We start from the raw sequence: 23266 nt of genomic DNA, 5'->3' as shown, positions 1-23266 counted from the left end.
CAACTCCTCCCAAAGCAAAAGCTGCTGAATCTATTGTGGAACCACAGATTGCAGCACCTGATTTGTTCAATGGTGATAGGAGTCTCTATCGCCAATATAGGAATGCCTGCCTCCTCACTTTCAACCTTAAGCCACTCACATATCCTAATGATAAGATTAAAGTGCTCACAATGATTACCTATCTACGGGGTGAACCCCGAATCTGGGCAGACACGCTCTTTGAAACCAACGATCCTATTCTATCATCCCTACAGTCTTTTCTAGCAGTCATGGATGAACTTTATTCAGACTCAAATTTACAATTGACTGCAGAAAGCAAGATGCGGAAACTAAAGCAAGGCAACCGTCCTGTTGAAGTTTATATAACGGAGTTTAAACAACATGCCATTGACTCCCCATGGAACGTGATTGCCTTAAGAAACCAATTTCGCCTAGGACTCTCGGAAGCAGTTAAAGATGAGCTAGCCCGAACTGATCTCCCTGACTCCTTAGACGGCCTCATGAAGCTCTCAATGCAAATAGATAGAAGGCTTCGCGAAAGGAAGTCAGAGCGTCAAATTGGGGATTCTTCTTACAACAGATCATTCCATCCTCCTCCAACTGCTTCTTCATCAAGTGTGCCTGAACCTATGGATATAGGCTTTATGAGGGGTCCATTGACCTCTGAAGAAAGGTTTAGAAGAAAATCAAAAGGACTGTGTATGTATTGTGGAAGTCCAAACCATCCTATCCGCGAATGCCCCTCCCTACGTAAAAATAAAAATAGTAAGTCTCTCTTACATTTGACTTCAATGATTGAACATGATAAACCAATTCACTGTACTTTAACCCTCTCTTTACAGTTGGACAGCAATCGCATGACGAAAGAAGCTATAATTGACACAGGAGCCCAAGGGAATTACATAGATAAAGCTATTGTTGAAAAAAATAAAATACCTCTCATCACTAAATTGTCTCCTGTCTCTATACGGGTTGTAGATGGGTCTGAAATTTCTTCTGGTCCTATTACTCAGCATACAATTCCCATTCTGGTATCCACCCTAGGTTCACATCAGGAATACATCACCTTTGATGTTATTACCTCTCCTCTATTCCCCATTGTACTAGGGTTGCAATGGCTTCGTTTACACGAACCTGTGATCAATTGGAGTTCTTTGGAAGTAAAATTTGATTCACCATATTGCCAGCAAACCTGTCTAAATCATTCTGTTCTCTTCCATTTGACAGAAACTCCACACATACCTAAAGTATATGAGAAGTTTGCAGACGTATTCAGTAAGAAGGAAGCTGATACTCTACCTCCTCATCGGTCGTATGACTGTCCGATCGACCTCAAACCTGGTACCACTCCTCCGTACGGTCATCTCTACCCTCTTTGCCAACCCGAGCTTGATCATTTAAAGACGTATTTAGATGAAAACTTAAAAAAAGGTTTTATACGTCCTTCAGTCTCTCCAGCAGCAGCCGGGTTCTTCTTTGTAAGAAACAAAGATAACTCCCTTCGACCAATCATCGACTTCAGGGAACTCAATAAAATTACGATAAAAAACAGGTATCCCCTACCACTCATCCCCGAACTCATTGAACGCCTCCAACATGCCAAAATCTTCACCAAATTAGATCTAAGAGGGGCTTATAACCTTGTCCGCATAAGAGAAGGGGATGAGTGGTTGACCGCTTTTAGGACAAGATACGGCCTGTTTGAGTACCTGGTAATGCCGTTCGGGTTAACTAACGCCCCGGCCACATTCCAGTATTTTATTAACGATATATTTCACGATCTTCTTGATACTTGTGTGGTCGTATACCTGGACGACATTCTAGTGTACTCAAATACGCTTGAAGAACATGTTAAACATGTTAGTTGGATACTTTCCAGGCTCCAAGTTCATAGGCTATATGCAAAGCTAGAAAAGTGTGTATTCCACACCAAGGAAATAGATTTTTTGGGGTACTCCATTGGCCCAAAAGGTATCCAAATGCAGGCTAACAAAGTCGATTCAGTAAAAAACTGGCCACAACCAAAAAATAGGAAGGAACTACAACGTTTCCTCGGGTTTAGCAACTATTATAGAAAGTTTATTAAAAATTTCTCTCAAATTGCTAAACCTCTCACTGTACTCACCAGTTCCAGTACACCTTTCACCTGGAACTCCAAGGCAACTGAAGCTTTCAACTCATTAAAAAACTCCTTCTGCTCAGCTCCAATACTTCAATTTCCTGACCCTTCTCTCCAATTCATTTTGGAGGTGGATTCCTCCGATTATGCCCTTGGAGCTGTCCTCTCGCAAAGACGCAGTATATCCCAACCACTACATCCAGTAGCTTTCTATTCCAAAATTCTTTCTGCACCTGAGATGAACTATGCTGTTGGAGAAAAGGAACTCCTGGCGATAAAACGTGCCTTTGAACATTGGAGGCATCTCCTGGAGGGCACCGTCTTACCAATAATCATCTACACGGATCACCGTAATCTCGAGTTCCTACAGAGGAATAAAACTCTCTCTAGTCGACAGGTAAGATGGAGCCTATACTTCAGCAGGTTTAACTATCAAATCATCTACAGGCCCGGCTCTAAAAATGGAAAGGCGGACGCACTTTCTAGGAAAGACCCTAGACCTCCAAACACTCAGGAATCTACTTCTATCATTCCCCCAGATAGATTTTTGGGTCTACTGTCCACTTTCAAGACGCAACTTCAAACAGCTTTACGGTCAGATCCTCAGCTACCTCAACTCCGACTATCTCGTAGAAACAACCTCTACTATCATGGGACTCTCTTGTATGTCCCCGAGATTCTTAGACCTGCTCTAATTAAACAACATCATGATCCACCTCTCCTTGGACATCCAGGTATTATGAAAACAAAGGAACTTCTCAGCAGATCCTACTGGTGGCCAAATTTGGAAACATCTGTGAAAAACTATATCTCAAACTGCTCCATCTGCATTACTTCCAAAAAGGAAAGGGCCAAGCCATATGGACATCTTCTTCCAATTCAAATACCTGATAGACCTTGGTTACATCTCGGCATGGACTTCATAGTTGAATTACCTGTGAGTTCAGGTTTCAACACCATTCTAGTTGTCACAGACATCCTGACCAAAATGGCTCATTTTATCCCTTTTAACAAACTTCCCACTTCCAGTGAGACAGCACAACTCTTCTTAAATTCGATTGTCAGATACCACGGAATTCCTTCCATCATAACAACTGATAGGGGTACTCAGTTTACCTCGAAGTTCTGGAAAAGTCTTTCTGCTCAACTGAAAATTGATCATCGCCTAAGTACTGCTTTCCATCCACAAACAAATGGCCAACAGAGAAATTAAATCAATGGCTAGAGCAGTATCTACGCTGTTATTGCTCTTATCAGCAAAATGAATGGTCACAATACCTATATCTGGCCGAATTTGCCTACAATAACTCGGTTAATTCATCCACCAAAGTTTTACCCTTCTTTGCAAACTATGCTTTTCATCCTCATTTCTCCCTGGAACAAATGGATAACCCAAATTCTCCTTCTGTAGATGATCTACTACAGAAGCTCGCTGAAAACTTCCACTTCCTAAAAACAAATATTCAACAGGCTCAGACCTCACAGAAGAAATACTACGACTTACGCAGACGACCATCACCATCTTATGCCATAGGCGATAAAGTTTGGCTTTCGACAAAAAACATCAAAATCCCTGTTCCCAGTAAAAAACTAGCAGGATTATATATCGGACCGTTCACTATCACTCATGTTGTTAACCCAAATGCAGTCACTCTGGACCTTCCTAGTTTTATACCCATCCATCCTACTTTTCATGTGTCCCTTCTTAAACCAGCTTCAGATGATCCTTCAGTGAAAACCATTTTACCACCTGTACCTGTACCCCTAGATCCGGACACTTATGAAATTCAAGACCTCCTGGATTCCAGACGGCATAAAGGTGTCTTACAATATCTGGTCAGATGGAAAGGCTACTCACCTGATGATGACACTTGGGAGCCTTATACCAATATAGATGCACCTAGACTCATCTCTCGTTTCCACAGACGATATCCCCTTAGACCTAAACATCAAGCCGAGGATCGGCTTGCTTGAAGGGGGGCGTATGTAAGGATTCCGCTTCATGTTTTACCTATGCCTTTCCCATTCACCTTATGTATGGATTCCGCTCCATGTTTTACCTATGCCTTTCCCATTCACCTGACTTCAGCCTTACCTGTACTTAAGGCATCAGCTGACTGCAGACAGGTGCTTAATTATTAAGTTTCTAGACTAGCTCTGAAGCATGTCTGTTTTCCACTTGCTGTGTGTTTTTTCTGAAAACAAACCAGTCTGCTTTTCTTCCAATTACTGAATCAGCTACTACCTTGGGATTACTTATTTTTTACTGCCGGTTCATATGCTCATTTTGCCTACAGAAGGTTTTACAGAGGCGAGTTTTTCTTTTTAGCGTGCACGCTACAACAGAGACTTATTTCATACTGCAGTGTGTTTGCTGCCGTCTCCCTCTGAGTTACTATCTCATCTGAGCCACTGAAGCGTTTCTCACACACCGGACTTCATCCTCTCTTCCACTGCAACACAGTGCAACTCTTTTACAAACAACCTCCCACGGACTAAGTACAAGGACATCTCAGAATTAATTCCGCTTCTATTACACACCATCCGGTGACTGGAGGTAAGCACTGTAGTTACTTTAAGCTGTGCTGTACAAATAAACCTTGAACTTTGCTTTTCCCTGCTGCTCTACTGACCGCAAGACTATCAGCACATGTGTATACCGTTCTGTGACAAACTAACTAACAGTGTCTAAAATTGAGAGTTACACTTCACACTGAACTGTTATATCTTACTCCAGCACTAATAGCAACACTACCTGCTTTCTGGAACTCTGCTTTTCTTTATCAAGATTTATCGTACTGGGAGCTAGCTGAACTCTAAAGATTGCTACTAAGAAATTGATTTATTTTTTATATTTCTTCTGATCCAGCCTTTGTTTATGTCTATACTATTGCTGTGATGTTCAACAGCATATGTGATTTACATCATTCGTTGCCAGACAAGTTTCTGATCTGCAATTCAATTACTTGAGAATAACAACTTCACTGAAAGCAGCTTGGTCTATGCTGTTCAATAGTCCATTTGCCAAAAGTGATACAAATCATTTATTTTGCATACTCTGCAGTTGTGATCCATCCCCACTCTCTACTAAATCCTTACAAGAACTAAGTTACAAAAAATAAAAAAATATTTACAAACATTAGAAAAATATTACAACAATTTTAAACTAATTACACCTACTCTAAGCCCCCTAATGAAATTACAAATCCCCCCAAAATAAAAAAATGCCCTACCCTATTCTAAATTACAAAAGTTCAAAGCTCTTTTACCTTACCAGCCCTGAACAGGGCCCTTTGTGGGGCATGCCCCAAGAAATTCAGCTCTTTTGCCTGTAAAAAAACACATACAATACCCCCCCAACATTACAACCCACCACCCACATACCCCTAATCTAACCCAAACCCCCCTTAAATAAACCTAACACTAAGCCCCTGAAGATCTTCCTACCTTATCTTCACCTCACCGGGTATCACCGATCGGTCCTGGCTCCAAAATCTTCATCCAACCCAAGCGGGGGCTGGCGATCCATAATCCTGTGGCTGAAGAGGTCCAGAAGAGGCTCCAAGGTCTTCATCCTATCCGGGAAGAAGAGGCGATCCAGACCGGCAACCATCTTGATCCAAGCGGCATCTTCTATCTTCATCCGATGAGGAATGGCTCCATCGTGAAGACCTCCAGCGCAGATCAATCTTCTTCCGACGACGTCCAACTGAAGAATGACGGTTCCTTTAAGGGACGTCATCCAAGATGGCGTCCCTCGAATTCCGATTGGCTGATAGGATTCTATCAGCCAATCGGAATTAAGGTAGGAAAATTCTGATTGGCTGATGGAATCAGCCAATCAGAATCAAGTTCAATCCGATTGGCTGATCCGATCAGCCAATCAGATTGAGCTTGCATTCTATTGGCTGTTCCGATCAGCCAATAGAATGCAAGCTCAATCTGATTGACTGATCTGATCAGCCAATCGGATTGAACTTGATTCTGATTGGCTGATTGTTAAATATTTAATATTTAACAATTTTTTGCAGCATAAATATAAGTCAATATTATTGTGAGATGTTTATCCCAATTTTATTTGAACTATGTAAGTATATTTAGCAGACAGAAGTTTTTATTTAAATTTAAAAGCATATTTAACAGGCAATTTTTTGCATCTTAAATATAAGTCAATATTATTGCGAGATGTTAATCCCAATCTTATTTGAATTATGTAAGTATATTTAGCAGATAGAAGTATATTTGTTTTTGCAGCTCAAATATAAGCCAATATTATTGTGAGATGTTGATCCCAATCTTATTAGAAGCTATGTAAGTATATTTGACAGACAGAAGCATATACAAATATGCCATGAAAGAGTGGACTTAAGTGGTTGGATGTGCACCGATACTTTTTGTTGTCTTGTAATTGTTTTGGTCACTTCGGTAGCACTCCCACAATATGTGTGCTAAGATAAAACAGTCCTTTTTTGGTGTGCTTAACCAAAAAACCCCTTTGTTGTAATTTATATACAAATCTTACATTTTTTATAAAATATGATTTATGTAGGATCCTGATTTATAAAAAGATTAGTGGGCACCTTTGAGGAATAGTAATTGGGGCTTATTTATTTATGAGGAAAATCTCGGCTAGATTACGAGTTGTGCTTTAGAGTTAAAAAGTAGCGTTGGCCGGTCCCAACGCTGCTTTTTAACGCCCGCTGGTATTACAAGCCTTGAAGGTACAGGTGTACCGCTCACTTTTTTGGCCAGACTTAGAAATATTGCAAATCCACTTACGTCAATTGCGTATCCTATATTTTCAATGGGACTTGCATAGCACTGGTATTACGAGTCTGACCAAAAGTGAGCGGTACACCCTCTCCTGTCAAGCCTGGTACCACATTTTAAAGTCAGTAGTTAAGAGTTTTACACTACAACGCCGTAGCATAAAACTCTTAACTAAAGTGCTAAAAAGTACACTAACACCCATAAACTACCTATTAACCCCTTAACCGAGGCACTCCCACATCGCAACACTAAAATACAATTTTTAACCCCTAATCTGCTGAACCCAACATCGCCGACACCTACCTACATTTATTAACCCCTAATCTGAAACCCCCAACATCGCCGCCACTATAATAAAGTTATTAACGCCTAAATCTAAATAAAATTACTACAATTCACTACATTAATACTATTTACAACTAAATACTTACCTGTAAAATAAATCCTAAGATAGCTACAATATAACTAATAGTTACATTGTAGCTAGCTTAGAGTTTATTTTTATTTTATAGGCAACGTTGTTTTTATTTTATTAACTATTTAATAACTACCTAGTTAAAATAAAGACAAATTTACCTGTAAAATAAAACCTAACCTAAGTTACAATTACACCTAACACTACAATTAAATTAATTACCTAAACTAAATACAATTAATTACAATTTAAAAAAATTATCTAAAGTACGGAAAACACCCCACTAAATTACAGAAAATAATAAAATAATTACAAGATTTTTAAACTAATTACACCTACTCCAATCCCCCAACAAAATAAAAAAAGCCCTCCAAAATAAAAAAAAGCCCTACCCTACAATAAATTACAAATAGCCCTTAAAAGGGCCTTTTGCGGGGCATTGCCCCAAAGTAATCAGCTCTTTTACCTGTAAAAAAAAAATTACAATTCCCCCCCCAACATTAAAACCCACCACCCACACAACCAACCCTACTCTAAAACCCACCCAATCTCCCCTTAAAAAAAACTAACACTAACCCCTTGAAGATCACCTTACCATGAGATGTCTTCACCCAACCGGGCAGAAGTGGTCCTTCAGACGGGCAGAAGTCTTCATCCAACCGGGCAGAAGTGGTCCTCCAGACGGGCAGAAGTCTTCATCTAGACGGCATCTTCTATCTTCATCCATCCGGCGCGGAGTGGGTCCATCTTCAAGACATCCAACGCAGAGCGTCCTCTTCATCCGGAGTCTTCTTACTAAATGACGGTACCTTTAAGTGACGTCATCCAAGATGGTGTCCCTTCAATTCCGATTGGCTGATAGAATTCTATCAGCCAATCGGAATTAAGGTAGGAAAAATCCTATTGGATGATGCAATCAGCCAATAGGATTGAGCTCACATTCTATTGGCTGATTGGAACAGCCAAAAGAATGCCAGCTAAATCCTATTGGCTGATTGGATCAGCCAATAGGACTTTTTCTACCTTAATTCCGATTGGCTGATAGAATTCTATCAGCCAATCGGAATTGAAGGGACGCCATCTTGGATGACATCACTTAAAGGTACCGTCATTTAGTAAGAAGACCCTGAATGAAGAGGATGCTCCGTGTCAGATGTCTTGAAGATGGACCTGCTCCACGCCGGATGGATGAGGATAGAAGATGCCATCTGGTTGAAGACTTCTGCCAGTCTTGAGTACCTCTTCTGCCCGTTTGGGTGAAGATGTCTCACGGTAGGGTGATATTCAAGGGGTTAGTGTTAGGTTTTTTAAGGTGGGATTGGATGGGATTTAGAGTAGGGTTGGTTGTGTGGGTGGTGGGTTGTAATGTTGGGGGGGGGGATTTGTACTTTTTTTTTTACAGGAAAAGAAGTTGATTACTTTGGGGCAATGCCTTGCAAAAGGCCCTTTTAAGGGCTATTTGTAATTTAGTGTAGGGTAGGGCTTTTTTTATTTTAGGGGGCTTTTTTATTTTGTTAGGGGGATTAGAGTAGGTGTAATTAGTTTAAAAATCTTGTAATTATTTTATTATTTTCTGTAATTTAATGGGGTTTTTTTCGTACTTTTAGATAATTTTATTTAATTGTAATTAATTGTATTTAGTTTAGTTAATTTATTTAATTATAGTATAGTAATTGTAGCTGTATTAGGGTTTATTTTATAGGTAAGTATTTAGTTTTAAATAGGTATTATTTAGGTAATTGTAGTAATTTTATTTAGATTTATTGTAATTATATTTAAGTTAGGGGGGTTAGGGTTAGACTTAGGTTTAGGGGTTAAAAACTTTTTTATAGTGGTGGCGATGTTGGGGGCGGCAGATTAGGAGTTAATAAATGTAGTTCGGTTGCAGCGACATTGGGGGCGGCAGATTAGGGGTTAATAAATAAAATGTAGGGTTTTGCGATGTTGGGGGCAGCAGATTAGGGGTTCATAACTATAACGTAGGTGGCGGCGGAGTCCGGAGTGGTAGATTAGGGGTTAATAATATAATGCAGGTTGTCGGCGATGTCAGGGGCAGCAGATTAGGGGTTAATAAGTGTAAGATTAGGGGGGTTTAGACTCGGGGTTCATGTTAGGGTGTTAGGTGTAGACATAAAAAGTATTTCCCCATAGGAATCAATGGGGCTGCGTTAGGAGCTTTACGCTGATTTTTTGCAGATGTTAGGGGTTTTTTTTCAGCCGGCTCTCCCCCATTGATTACTATGGGGAAATTGTGCATGAGCACGTTTTAGCAGCTCGCCGCTAACGTAAGCAGCGCTGGTATTGAGGTGAGATGTGGAGCTAAATTTTGCTCTTTGCTCACTTTTTTGTAAAAACCTGTAATACCAGCGCTGTCTGTAAGTGAGCGGAAAGCTTAAACTGCTTGTTAGCACCGCACCCCTCCTAATGCAAAACTCGTAATCTAGGTGTCTGTTTTTGTTTTGAACAGTATTAAAAGCAAACACAACACCTAATAACAAAACTTTTCTGATATTTTCACAATAGAAAGTTCCTAAAAAAAGTTTAACATCTAATTTGCTGCAATTATTTTTCAATACACAACCCTCCTTATTCAGAAGAGCCAATCTGGACGTATTTCCATCGTAGACAAGGCTTGCTTGTCATTTTGTTAGCAAACCTTGCAGTGTGGTGCAATTTCTTATCTAATAACCTCTTGTAAGGCTAATTAAAAAATGTGAAATGACCAGGCTTCTGAATTGTGTAGTTTGTATGTCCAATTCTCAAAGAATAAAATTATATAAAAAAAAAGGGCCAAATTAATAATAAAATGAACTGCAAAGGATTTTTGTTTTTTTTACAATGTATAATTAAGTATTTTATATTACAATCTCAATGTGTTTTTTGTCTTAGAAGCAAAAAATAACTTTAATGCAGTTTTCTTTATTTAAAGGACTTTAGGATAACATTTCAATTATTTCATTAATTTTAGAAAAAAAAAACCAAAATGATAATTTTTTTATTCATTATAACTTTATATATATTAAAAACAAAAGAACAAATATATTGTTAGGAATATAAATGTATATTAGCAAAATAGTTTTTTTTAAGGGGGGATTGGGTGGGTTTTAGAGTAAGGTTGGGTGTGTGGGTGGTGGGTTTTAATATTGGGGGGTTGAATTTCTTTTTTTAAAGGTAAAAGAGCTGATTACTTTGGGGCAATGCCCCGAAAAAAGTCCTTTTAAGGGCTATTTGTAATTTAGTATAGGGTAGGGAGTTTTATTATTTTGGGGGGCTTTTTTTTATTTTATTAGGGTGCTTAGATTAGGTGTAATTAGTTTAAACTCCTTGTAATTTTTTTTTATTTTCTGTAATTTAGTGTTTTGTTTTGTTTGTACTTTAGTTTATGTTATTTAATTGTATTTGATTTTAGGTAATTGTAGTTAATTAATTTAATTTATTTAATGACAGTGTAGTGTTAGGTGTAATTGTAATTTAGGTTAGGATTTATTTTACAGGTAAATTTGTATTTATTTTAACTAGGTAGCTATTAAATAGTTGTTAACTGTTTAATAACTATTGTACCTAGTTAAAATAAATACAAAGTTGCCTGTAAAATAAAAATAAATCCTAAAATAGCTACAATGTAATTATTAATCATACTGTAGCTATCTTAGGGTTTATTTTATAGGTAAGTATTTAATTTTAAATAGGAATAATTTAGTTAATAATAGTAAATTTATTTAGATTTATTTAAATAATATTTAAGTTAGGGGGGGTGTTAGGGTTAGGGTTAGACTTTAGGGGTTAATAAGTTTATTATAGTGGCGGCAACGTTGGCGGCGGCGGCAGATTAGGGGTTAATACATTTAATAGGCTATGTGGGCTATGGCGGTTTAGGGGTTAATACTTGATTAGGTTAATTGCGTTGTGGGCTATGGTAGTTTAGGCGTTAATAATTTAGTTATTACATGCGGTGTGGGTTTGATGGCGGATATAGGGGTTAATAGTTTAATTATGCTTATTGCGTTGTGGGGGGTTGTCGGTCTAGGGGTTAATACATTTATTATTAGTAATGAGAGGGGGGATTGCGGATATAGGGGTTTTACGTGTCGGGCTTATTTTTGGGAGGCGTGTTAGACTTTTACTGGAGATTTGTTATTTTATTTACTTTTCTTAGGCGCCGGCGGTTTCTAAAGTGTTGTAAGTCACTAGCGACTCCAGAAATTTGTATTTACGCTCATTTCTGGACATCGCTAGTTTATCCGACTTACGGCACTTGTGCGAGGTGAAATTACGGGCGGCGCAGGTTCCCATGCCGAAACCTGCGCCGTATATTTGATCGCGTCCATGATGTCTTAACAGGGCCAAATGCAGATGTTTAAAATAATTAGCAACCATCCTTTATTGTTAAATTAACACATGATTTTCAAAGTAGTTTTTGATATGTATTATCACTAAAAGAAGACCGATAAGGGAGAAGTATTCTACTTTATTTTAAAACCAGCTCAAATTGTGCAGCAAAATAAAGAAACATTTAGCCCATAGTGAGAGAAAAAAAACTATTTAAAAAGACGTGAAACTAAAATTTCAACTTTCATGGTTCAGATAGAGCATGCAATTTATAACAACCTTTCCACTTTACTTTTAATATCAAATTGTTCAGTCTTCATATGCACACATTCTGAGGCATCAGCTCTTACTGAGCATGTGCAAGAGTTCACTATATTTATATATATATCAATATATGTATATTAGTCTGTGATTGGCTGACAGCTGTCACATGGTACAGATGGCAGGGACATAAAAGGAAACATTGAAATTTGAGATTTTTCAGAAAAATAAATCTACAGCTCATTTGAAAGTCAAACTACATGTTACTGCGTTGTCTTTTTATTATTTGTTGATCATGCAATTATAATGTGTATAATAGTATTTATTCAATAAGAAATAAAACTGTAGAAATAAAGTGAGAGATTCTACCCCACATACTGATTTTAACATTTTTGCAATATATTAAAAGGAACAGTTTAATCCAGAATTTGTATTGTTTATAAAGATAGATAACCCCTTTAGTTCCCATTCCCTAGTTTTGCATAACCAACACGGTTATATTAAGATACTTTTTACCTCTGTGATTATCTTGTATCTAAGCCTCTGCAGACTGCCCACTTATTTCAGTTCTTTTGACAGACTTGCAGTTTAGCCAATCAGTGCTGACTCATAAATTACTCCACTGGACTGAGTACAATATTTATCTTTATGGCACACATGAACTAGGGCTGTCTAGCTGTGAAAAACTGTCAAAATGCACTGAGATAATAGGCGCCCTTCAAGGGCTTAGAAATTAGCATATGAGCATACCTAAGTTTAGCTTTCAACAAAGAGTACTAAGAGAACAAAGCAAATGTGATGATAAAAACTACATTGGAAAGTTGTTTAAAATCGCATGCCCTATCTGAATCATGAAAGTTTAGTTTTGACTAGACTGTCCCTTTAATTTAAAATAATACCTACTTCTGTATATATTTTACAATCTCTTTTTGATGTGTGTTTACTGTACAAATGCTTGCCTATCAAAAAGTGTGGATATTTAGCCAATTACAGGTATACCCCGCTCATGCAGGGGGTTAGGGACCGGAGCCCCGCTGTAAAGTGAAAAAAGCATTAAAGTGAAACAAGGCAGTTTTAGCTTTCTTTTCACTTGCCAGTGTGTTTAAAAACTTGAAAACATGTTTAAACTAACATATATTAGGGGTGCAATCAGGCTAATTTTAGTTTAACACTAACACAGCACAGTATTCAATTAGTATTCAATGAATAATGTACCTGTAAAATAATGACAATGACTGTAGTAAAATTTTCCAGACTATAACACTGAGACACAGATTGCACTGTAATGCTGTAAACAGAGTGAACTGCGCATAACAAAATGGTGACAGTCACTTCTCTCGCAATCTCATGATGATTACAGCAATATTTTCAAATCCTTGCAGTTTGAACTTCAGCTCCACAAAGCGCTGCATTAGCGAAGCGCTGTAAAGTGAAGCGCTGTAAAGTGAAGCGCTGTAAAGTGTGGTATACCTGTATTACATTTGTAAAGTGAAGCGCTATAAAGTGAGGTATACCTGTATTAGATTTGTAAAGTGAAGCGCTGTAAAGTGAGGTATACCTTTATTACATTTGTTAAGTGAAGCGCTGTAAAGTAAGGTATACCTGTATTACATTTGTAAAGTGAAGCGCTGTAAAGTGAGGTATACCTTTATTACATTTGTAAAGTGAAGCGCTGTAAAGTGAGGTATACCTGTATTACATTTGTAAAATGAAGCGCTGTAAAGTGAGGTATACCTGTAGTACATTTGTAAAGTGAAGCGCTGTAAAGTGAGGTATACCTTTATTACATTTGTAAAGTGAAGCGCTGTAAAGTGAGGTATACCTGTATTACATTTGTAAAATGAAGCGCTGTAAAGTGAGGTATACCTTTATTACATTTGTAAAGTGAAGCGCTGTAAAGTGAGGTATACCTGTAGTACATTTGTAAAGTGAAGCGCTGTAAAGGGAGGTATACCTTTATTACATTTGTAAAGTGAAGCACTGTAAAGTGAGGTATACCTGTAGTACATTTGTAAAGTGAAGCACTGTAAAGTGAGGTATACCTGTATTACATTTGTAAAGTGAAGCACTGTAAAGTGAGGTATACCTTTATTACATTTGTAAAGTGAAGAGCTGTAAAGTGAGGTATACCTGTATTACATTTGTGTTCTCTGGAATAGGCTTCAGGTCATTGTTCAATTCTCTAATCTGTCTTTAAATATCTTCAACTAAACTTCCTATTGTTTATCATGTTAAAATGGTCACCATTAGGGATGGGCGAATGTGTAAATTTTCGAATTTCGAATGTAGAACGAATGTTATTACCGAAATTCGAATTCTAAATCTGAATGTCGATAAGAACGAATATTCTTAAAAATTCGAAAATTGAATGTTATTTACAGTTTTCGAATGTCACTTTCGAATTCAAATGTTTATAATTATATCGAATGTCCACATTCGAAATTTCAAATTTAACATTCTATTTAACAAATACTATTCAGAAGTTCAATAGTTCATGTGGTAGGGCTGGAATCTAGTAAATTAATACATAATAGATATATCATTTTGAATGTTTCTACATAGAATATTGCATAATTCGAATATTACATTTAAAGAAAGCATTAGAAATACTATTACAAACATATAAATTTGAATTTTTCGAATTCAAATATAAATTCAAATTTTTCGAATTCGAATATAAATTCAAATTTTTCGAATTCGAATATAAATTCGAATTTTTCGAATTCGAATATTGCATAATTCGAATATTACATTTAAAGAAAAAGCATTAGAAATACTATTACAATCTAAATTCGAAATTTTCGACTTCAAATACACGTATTGCATAATTCGAATATTACATTTAAAGAAAAAGCATTAGAAATACTATTACAATCTAAATTTGAATTTTTCGAATTCGAATATTGCATAATTCGAATATTACATTTAAAGAAAAAGCATTAGAAATACTATTACAATCTAAATTCGAATTTTTCAAAAAAAGAATATTTTCGAATGTAATCATAAAATTCGAAACCGAACATTCGAAATTCAATTCGATTGAACGAATGTGTTAAAATTCGTGCCGTTTTTCGAATGTTGCGAAACATTCGCCCATCCCTAGTCACCATGTGGGCTAAAGACAATGTTGCTATGCATGTTTTATTTTTTGTCCTAAGTTTAAGTGTAATGAAGAAAATAATTCTTGCTCTTCAGGTAAACTTATAAAAAGCTGGTGGAAATTGTTGGGGGTTTTTAATCTTAAAGCGAGGGTAAACTTTAGCTAATCTGATGCCATATATGTAATCTTTGCCATTAAAAAGTATATGTGTAGCTTTTTGTTTTTAATCGAGCAGTGAAAAGGGTTACATCCATGCCTATAGTAATGTTTCAATAACAATGTTATGCTGGCCCACTGGGATAAACTCTTTTTTTATGACAATTCCAATGAACATCCAATGTGTGTGTGTGTCATACGAGACCTTGCAGTCCAGTCCTTTAAAAGCCCTTAGGAAGTCTATGTAGAAAATAAGTGGGACTGCTCTCTATGATACAGCCCAGCCAAAAGAGGAAATAGAGGGTGGAGGAACAAAAGATACGAAGTAGGATTATACATTTTGTATTACAAAATATACATACAACTTTGTTTCAAAAAATAATTATGCCGTTTTGCTTGTACATTCTGCAATTTAGCATCACTTTAAATAAATTAGATGTTTTAAAATTATTATTTTTTTATTCAGTAAATATTTTTTATTTTAAATTATAAATGTATGCCAGGGAGGAAAGAATAATTCTGTCACTATATAAATCCCTGGTAAAACCTCACCTTGAGTATGGAGTGCAGTTCTGTGGACCGATCCACAAAAAAAAAGACATTGCAGACCTAGAAAAAGTTCAGAGAAGGGCCACAAAGATAATAAGGGGAATGGATAATTTAAGTTATGAGGAGAGGTTAGCCAAACTGGGTCTGTTTTCTCTAGAAAAAAGGCGCTTGAGAGGTGACATGATTAATAAAAAAAGAAAGTCCAAAAAATCCTCCTTGAGGTGAAATGATTACTTTATATAAATATATTTAAAGCCCATATACAAAGATGGCAGAAGCTCTGTTTATTCCAAGAAAATTATTTGTGACAAGAGGTCACAATTTAAAGCTGGAGGAAAGGAGATTTAATCTCCTGCAACAGAAAAGTTTTTTCGCTAAGAGCAATAAAATTGTGGAATTCATTACCAACGGAGGTAGTGAATGCCAATACCTTAGATACATTTAAAAATGGTTTGGATATATTTCTGGCTAGAAACATAATTCAGGGATATAATTGCTTGTGTTTAAAGGGTCACCTCAACTGGAGCTTTTTTGTAAGTATATTAGATCTGTATAGGTTGAACTCGATGGACTCCGGTCTTTTTTCAACCTCATCTACTATGTTACTATGTTGTCACAATAGAGTTTGCACCCAACTTTAAGCAGTCAACAGATGAGCAAAACTGCAAGGCCTATTAGTGTCTCTGGGACTGATTCCTAGTTATAAATCATGCAGCATCTGAGAGTTGCAGGCTCAGAATAGGCCTATGAGTTTAAGGGGTCGATTTATGAAGCAGCGGATGCTGCTTCTGACCCACTCCGCTTCAGGTCCGCCTGAAGCGGAAGTTAAGAAGCAGCGGTCCTAAGACCGCTGCTACTTAACTCGTCCGCCACCTCTGAGGTGGCGGACAGCAATCAGCCCAATTGGATACGCTATGCTGTCGGCATTTATCGATGTGCGGCGGACATGATACGATACAGCGTATTGTGTCCGTCCACACCTTAATAAATTGATCCCTAAGTCTCAAGTACTGGTTGTAATGCTCGTGAGATATCTCTCTATCAGAACAAACTTGGCCAGTAGTCTTCTTATCCCGGCATCAAGTGGAATAATAGGAAATATCCCAAAACAGAGTAAGTTAGTGAAATGAGGTAAGCAGTACTCGCAGTAGACAATGTAGTCCTTCAGGGCAATAAGAAGAAGACAGAGAATGGTCAAGACAGGCTGAGTCCGGCAACAGAAAGGCAATCCAGCAGTAATGCAGTTCAGGGGTGAACCAATAGAAAGAGCAGGAACAGACGGGTATCAGCAATAAAGGAAATCCAGCAGAGTAACAGTTCAGGGGAAAACCAATAGAACAGCTCTTCAAGGTTTTAGTCATTGTTCAAACAGGCTAGTTGTTCTAACGTATCATACATCTTCTAATGTACTGTGAGGCTGGTTGTACGTCTTCCATTAAGTTGAAATCCACACTTGTGTACACAAGGTCCATTTTCATACCTCTGCAATAATGAGAATTGATGTTATGAAAACACAAGGGTATGTCATCAATTTTGACATTAATGCTTTAAAATATCAGCTAGATTACAAATACAGTAATTAATACTGGGGGGAAATGCCAGCACAATGTTAAGGGGCTGCATTAAAATTTCAGTTGTCCTGTTCTTCTTTGCTATATTAAAGGGACAGTCTAGTCAAGATGTAACTTTCATACTTCAGATAGGGCATGTGATTTTAAACAGCTTTCTAATAAAGTTGCCGCCTGGATGAAGATGGATCTTCAAACTTTTTGAACCATGAGTAGATTTTCTTGGGTTAGTGTTAGTTTTTTTTTTTTTTTTTGGGTTGGGGTTTTTTCCGATTAGGGTTTTGATGGGCAGTAAAAGAGCTGAATGCGTGGGGGGCGAGTCGGAGGGCCCGGGTAAGTGCTAATGTTATTCTTTGTGAACTGTCTGTTAATATTTTTGTTTTGGTTTTTTTTCTTTGTTTTTTTTTTTTTTTTTTTTTTTTGGTTGTTTACCTGGAAAAAAAATGAAAATTGTGTGGACGGTTTGATTCCCTGCCTCTGCAGGAGGAAATCTTCCTTTATTTCATCAGTCACTAAGATGGACTTGGCGAATCATACAAGTGCTTTGGGATTTCTTATTGTTAAACTTGTCATGTATATGGTGGATCATTTTGTCCTCACTACTTATAAATAAAGTTATTAAAAAAAAAAAAGAGCTGAATGCCATTTTAAGGGCAGTAAAAGAGCTGAATGACCTTTTAAGGGCAATGCCCATACAAATGCCCCTTTAGGGGCAATGAGTAGTTTAGGATTTTTTTAGACTTAGGTTTTTTATTTTGGCGGGTTGATTGGGTGGGGGGTTTTACTTTTATGGGGGACTTTGTAATTTTTTAGGTAACAGAGCTGTTTAACTTAGGATAATGTCCTACAAAAGGCTCTTTTAAGGGCTATTGGTAGTTTATTGTTAGGTTAGGGGGTGTTTTTTATTTTGGGGGCTTTTTTGTTTTTATAGGGCTATTATATTAGATGTAATTTTTATTATTTTGGATAATTTCGGTTTTTTATATTTTTGTAATCTGTGTGTTTTTTTGTAATGTTAGCATTTTTTTGTAATGTTAGATTTTTTTATTTTTTTCGTAGTATTAGCTTTATTTAAATTTGTAATTTAGGTTTTTATTTTTTCGTAGTGTTAGGTTTTTTAATCACGTAATTTAGCATTTTTAATTGGTAGTTTATTTTATTTTATTAGAATAGTTATGTTAGGTTAATTTATAGTTTAATTTTAGGATTTTTTTTATTTCACAGGTAAATTTATATCGGCTAGATTACGAGTTTGGCGTTAGACATAAAAAGCAGCTTTAAGGGGTCCTAATGCTGCTTTTTAACGCCCGCTGGTATTACAAGTTTGTCAGGTACAGGTGTACCGCTCATTTTTCTTCCGCAACTTTTCCATACCGCAAATCCCCTTACGTCAATTGCGTATCCTATCTTTTTAATGGGATTTTGCTAACGCTGGTATTACAAGTCTTAGAAGAAGTGAGCGGTACAGTCTCTACCTCCAAGACTCCTACCACATATAAAAGCCAGTAGTTAAGAGTTTTATGGGCTAACGCTGAAACATAAAGCTCTTAACTAAAGTGCTACAAAGTACACTAACACCCATAAACTACCTATTAACCCCAAAACCGAGGCCCCCCACATCGCAAACACTATAATAAACATTATTAACCCCTTATCTGCCAACTAGACATCACCGCCACCTACATTATACCTATGAACCCCTAATCTGCTGCCCCTAACATCACCGACACCTACATTATATTTATTAAACCCTAATCGGCCGCCCCCAACGTCGCCACCACCTAACTACAATTATTAACCCCTAATCTGCCGACCGGACATCGCCGCCACTATAATAAATGTATTAACCCCTAAACCGCCGCACTCCCGCAAACACTATAAAATTTGTTATTAACCCCTAATCTGCCATCCCTAACGTCGCCACCACCTAACTACAATTATTAACCCCTAATCTGCCGCCCCCAACGTCACCGCCATTATATTAAATGTATTAACCCTTAAACTTAAGTTGTACCCTAACACCCCCTAACTTAAATCAATTTTTAATAAATCTAAATAAAATTACTATATTTAAATAAATTATTCCTATTTAAAACTAAATACTTACCTATAAAATAAACCCTAATATAGCTACAATATAACTAATAGTTACATTGTAGCTATTTTAGGGTTTATTTTTATTTTACAGGCAACTTTGTATTTTTTTTTTAACTAGGCACAATAGTTATTAAATAGTTATTAACTATTTAATAACTACCTAGCTAAAATAAATTCAAAAGTACCTGTAAAATAAACCCTAACCTAATTTATAATTACACCTAACACTACTCTATAATTAAATTAATTACCTAAACTACCTACAATTAAATACAATTAAATTAAATAAACTAAATTACGAAAAAAAAACCCCACTAAATTACAGAAAATAAAAAAGAAATTACATAATATTTTAAACTTATTACACCTATTCTAATCCCCCTAATAAAATAAAAAGCACCCCAAAATAATAAAATTCCCTACCCTACACTAAATTACAAATAGCCCTTAAAAGGGCCTTTTGTGGGGCATTGCCCCAAAGTAATCAGCTCTTTTACCAGCCCTTAAAAGGGCTTTTTGTGGGGCATTGCCCCAAAGTAATCAGCTCTTTTACCTGTAAAAAAAAGAAATACAATACCCCCCCAACATTACAACCCACCACCCACACACCCCTACTCTAAAACCCAACCGATCCCCCCTTAAAAAAAACTAACACTACCCCATTGAAGATCACCCTACCTTGAGCCGTCTTCACCCAGCCAGGCACCACTGGTCATCAGATAGGGCAGAAGAGGACATCCGGACCGACAGAAGTCTTCATCCTATCCGGGCAGAAGAGGACATCCGGACCGGAAGACATCTTCATCCAAGCGGCATCTTCTATCTTCATCCATCCGATGAGGAACAGCTCCATCTTGAAGACCTCCGGACGATGGACTAACGACGAATGAATATTCCTTTAAAGATGGCGTCCCTTAAATTCCGATTGGCCAATCGGAATTAAGTTAGGAAAAATCTGATTGGTTGATTTAATCAGCCAATTGGATTGAAGTTCAATCTGATTGTCTGATTAAATCAACCAATCAGATTTTTCCTACCTTAATTCCGATTAGCTGATCGGCCAATCGGAATTCGAGGGACGCCATCTTGGATGACGTCATTTAAAGGAATATTCATTCGTCATTAGTCTGTCGGCCAAGAAGGATGTTCCGCACCGGAGGTCTTCAAGATGGAGCCGTTCCTCGTCGGATGGATGAAGATAGAAGATGCCGCTTGGATGAAGATGTCTTCCGGTCCGGATGTCCTCTTCTGCCCGGATAGGATGAAGACTTCTGCCAGTCTGGATGTCCTCTTCTGCCCCATCGGATGACCAGTGGTGCCCGGCTGGGTGAAGACGGCTCAATGTAGGGTGATCTTCAATGGGGTAGTGTTAGGTTTTTTAAGGGGGGATCGGGTGGGTTTTAGAGAAGGGGTGTGTGGGTGGTGGGTTGTAATGTTGGGGGGGTATTGTATTTCTTTTTTTTTTACAGGTAAAAGAGCTGATTACTTTGGGGCAATGCCCCACAAAAGGCCCTTTTAAGGGCTATTTGTAATTTAGTGTAGGGTAGGGAATTTTATTATTTTTGGGGGCTTTTTTATTTTATTAGGGGGATTAGATTAGGTTTAATTAGTTTAAAATATTGTAATTTCTTTTTTATTTTCTGTAATTTAGTGGGGGGGTTTTTCCGTAATTTAGTTTATTTAATTTAATTGTATTTAATTGTAGGTAGTTTAGGTAATTAATTTAATTATAGAGTAGTGTCAGGTGTAATTGTAACTTAGGTTAGGGTTTATTTTACAGGTACTTTTGAATTTATTTTAGATAGGTAGTTATTAAATAGTTAATAACTATTTAATAACTATTGTGCCTAGTTTAAATAAATACAAAGTTGCCTGTAAAATAAAAATAAATTCTAAAATAGCTACAATGTAACTATTAGTTATATTGTAGCTGTATTAGGGTTTATTTTATAGGTAAGTATTTAGTTTTAAATAGGAATAATTTATTTAATTATAGTAATTTTATTTAGATTTATTAAAAATAGATTTAAGTTAGGGGGTGTTAGGGTTAGACTTAGGTTTAGGGGTTAATACTTTAATATAGTAGCGGCGGCAGATTAGGGGTTAATAATTGTAGTTAGGTGGCGGCGACGTTGGGAGCAGCAGATTAGGGGTTAATAAATATAATGTAGGTGTCGGCGATGTTAGGGGCAGCAGATTAGGAAATTCATAGGTATAATGTAGGTGGCGGCGGTGTCCGGAGCGGCAGATTAGGGGTTAATAATATAATGCATGTGTCGAGGATGTCGGGGGAGGCAGATTAGGGGTTAATAAGTGTAAGGTTAGGGGTGTTTAGACTCGGGGTTCATGTTAGGGTGTTAGGTGTAGACTTAGAAAGTATTTTCCCATAGGAAACAATGGGGCTGCATTAGGAGATGAACGCTGCTTTTTTGCAGGTGTTTGTTTTTTTTTCAGCCAGCTCAGCCCCATTGTATCCTATGGGGAAATCTTGCACGAGCACGTTTTGCCAGTTTACCGCTACCGTAAGCAACGCTGGTATTAAAGGTAGAAGTGGCGCTAAATTTGCTCAACGCTCACTTTTCTGAGGCTAACGCAGCCATTCAGAAAACTTTTAATACCAGTGTTGTTTAAAGTGAACGCTGGAAAAAAAAGGCTCGTTAGCAACGCAAGTTTTTACCGACAAAACTTGTAATCTAGCTGTATGTATTTTAAGATAGTTATATTGTAACTTTTAATTTAAAGTTAGGGGGGTGTTAGGTTAAGGGGTAAATAGTTTAATTTATGTTTTTGCGATGTGGGGGACTGGCAGTTTAGGGGTTAATAGGTTTAGTTTATTAGTTACGATGTGGGGGGCTGACGGTTTAGGGGTTAATAGGCTTAGTTTATTAGTTATGATGTGAGGGGCTGGTGGTTTAGGGGTTAATAGGTTTAGTTTATTAGTTACGATGTGGGGGGCTGACGGTTTAGGGGTTAATAGGCTTAGTTTATTAGTTACGATGTGAGGGGCTGGCAGTTTAGGGGTTAAAAGGTTTAGTTTATTAGTTGCGATGTGGGGGGCTGGAGTTTTAGGGGTTGATAGGTGTAATGTAGTATTTGCGATGCGGGAGGGTGGCGGTTTAGTGGGTAATAGTTAGTTTATGGGTGTTAGTGTACTTTGTAACATTTTAGTTATAAGCTTTGTGAAACATTTTTGTTTCACAAAATCCATAACTACTGGTCTCAGATCGTGGAATGGCTCACGGCAGTATAGGCTGTAACGCAAGCATTTTAGCCGGACCGCACAACCTGTAATACGGCCCTATGGAAAATCCAGCACTCAAAGGTCATTTTTTTTACAGCCGTGACTTGTAATATGCGTTACCTGCCATTCCACGCACAATGGACAATTTTTCAGCTGTATAGCCGTACTGCACCATAACGCAAAACTTGTAATCTAGGTGTTTGTTTTCTTGGTATTCTTTGTTGAAGGCTAACACTAGGTAGGCTCATATGATAATTTCTAAGCTCTTGAAGGCTGCCTCTTATTGTGACAGTTTTTCACAGTTAGACAGCTCTAGTTCATGTGGGCCATATAGATAAAAGTGTGCTCACTCCCATGAAATCAGCACTAATTGGCTAAAATGCAAGTCTGTCAAGGGGGCCGTCTGCAGAGGCTTATATTCAGGGTAAGCACAGAGGTAAAAAGTATGTTAATATAACAGTGTTGATTATGAAAAACAGAGGAATTGGTAATAAAGGGATTATCTATCTTTTTAAACAATAAAATCTGGAGTAGACTGTCCCTTTAAGCTATTGAGCCCTTTCGTATAGCCAGTGAGTTATTACGTGGATTTTAATGAGGATTTATGCAAGCTTTTAATTAAGATACTGCTGTAAAATACACGACATCACTCAACAATGTA

This window comes from Bombina bombina, chromosome 3 (assembly GCF_027579735.1).
Source record: "Bombina bombina isolate aBomBom1 chromosome 3, aBomBom1.pri, whole genome shotgun sequence".
Lineage (NCBI taxonomy): Eukaryota > Metazoa > Chordata > Amphibia > Anura > Bombinatoridae > Bombina > Bombina bombina.
The sequence above is the reverse complement of the archived record's forward strand: the minus strand, read 5'-3'. Positions refer to the sequence as shown.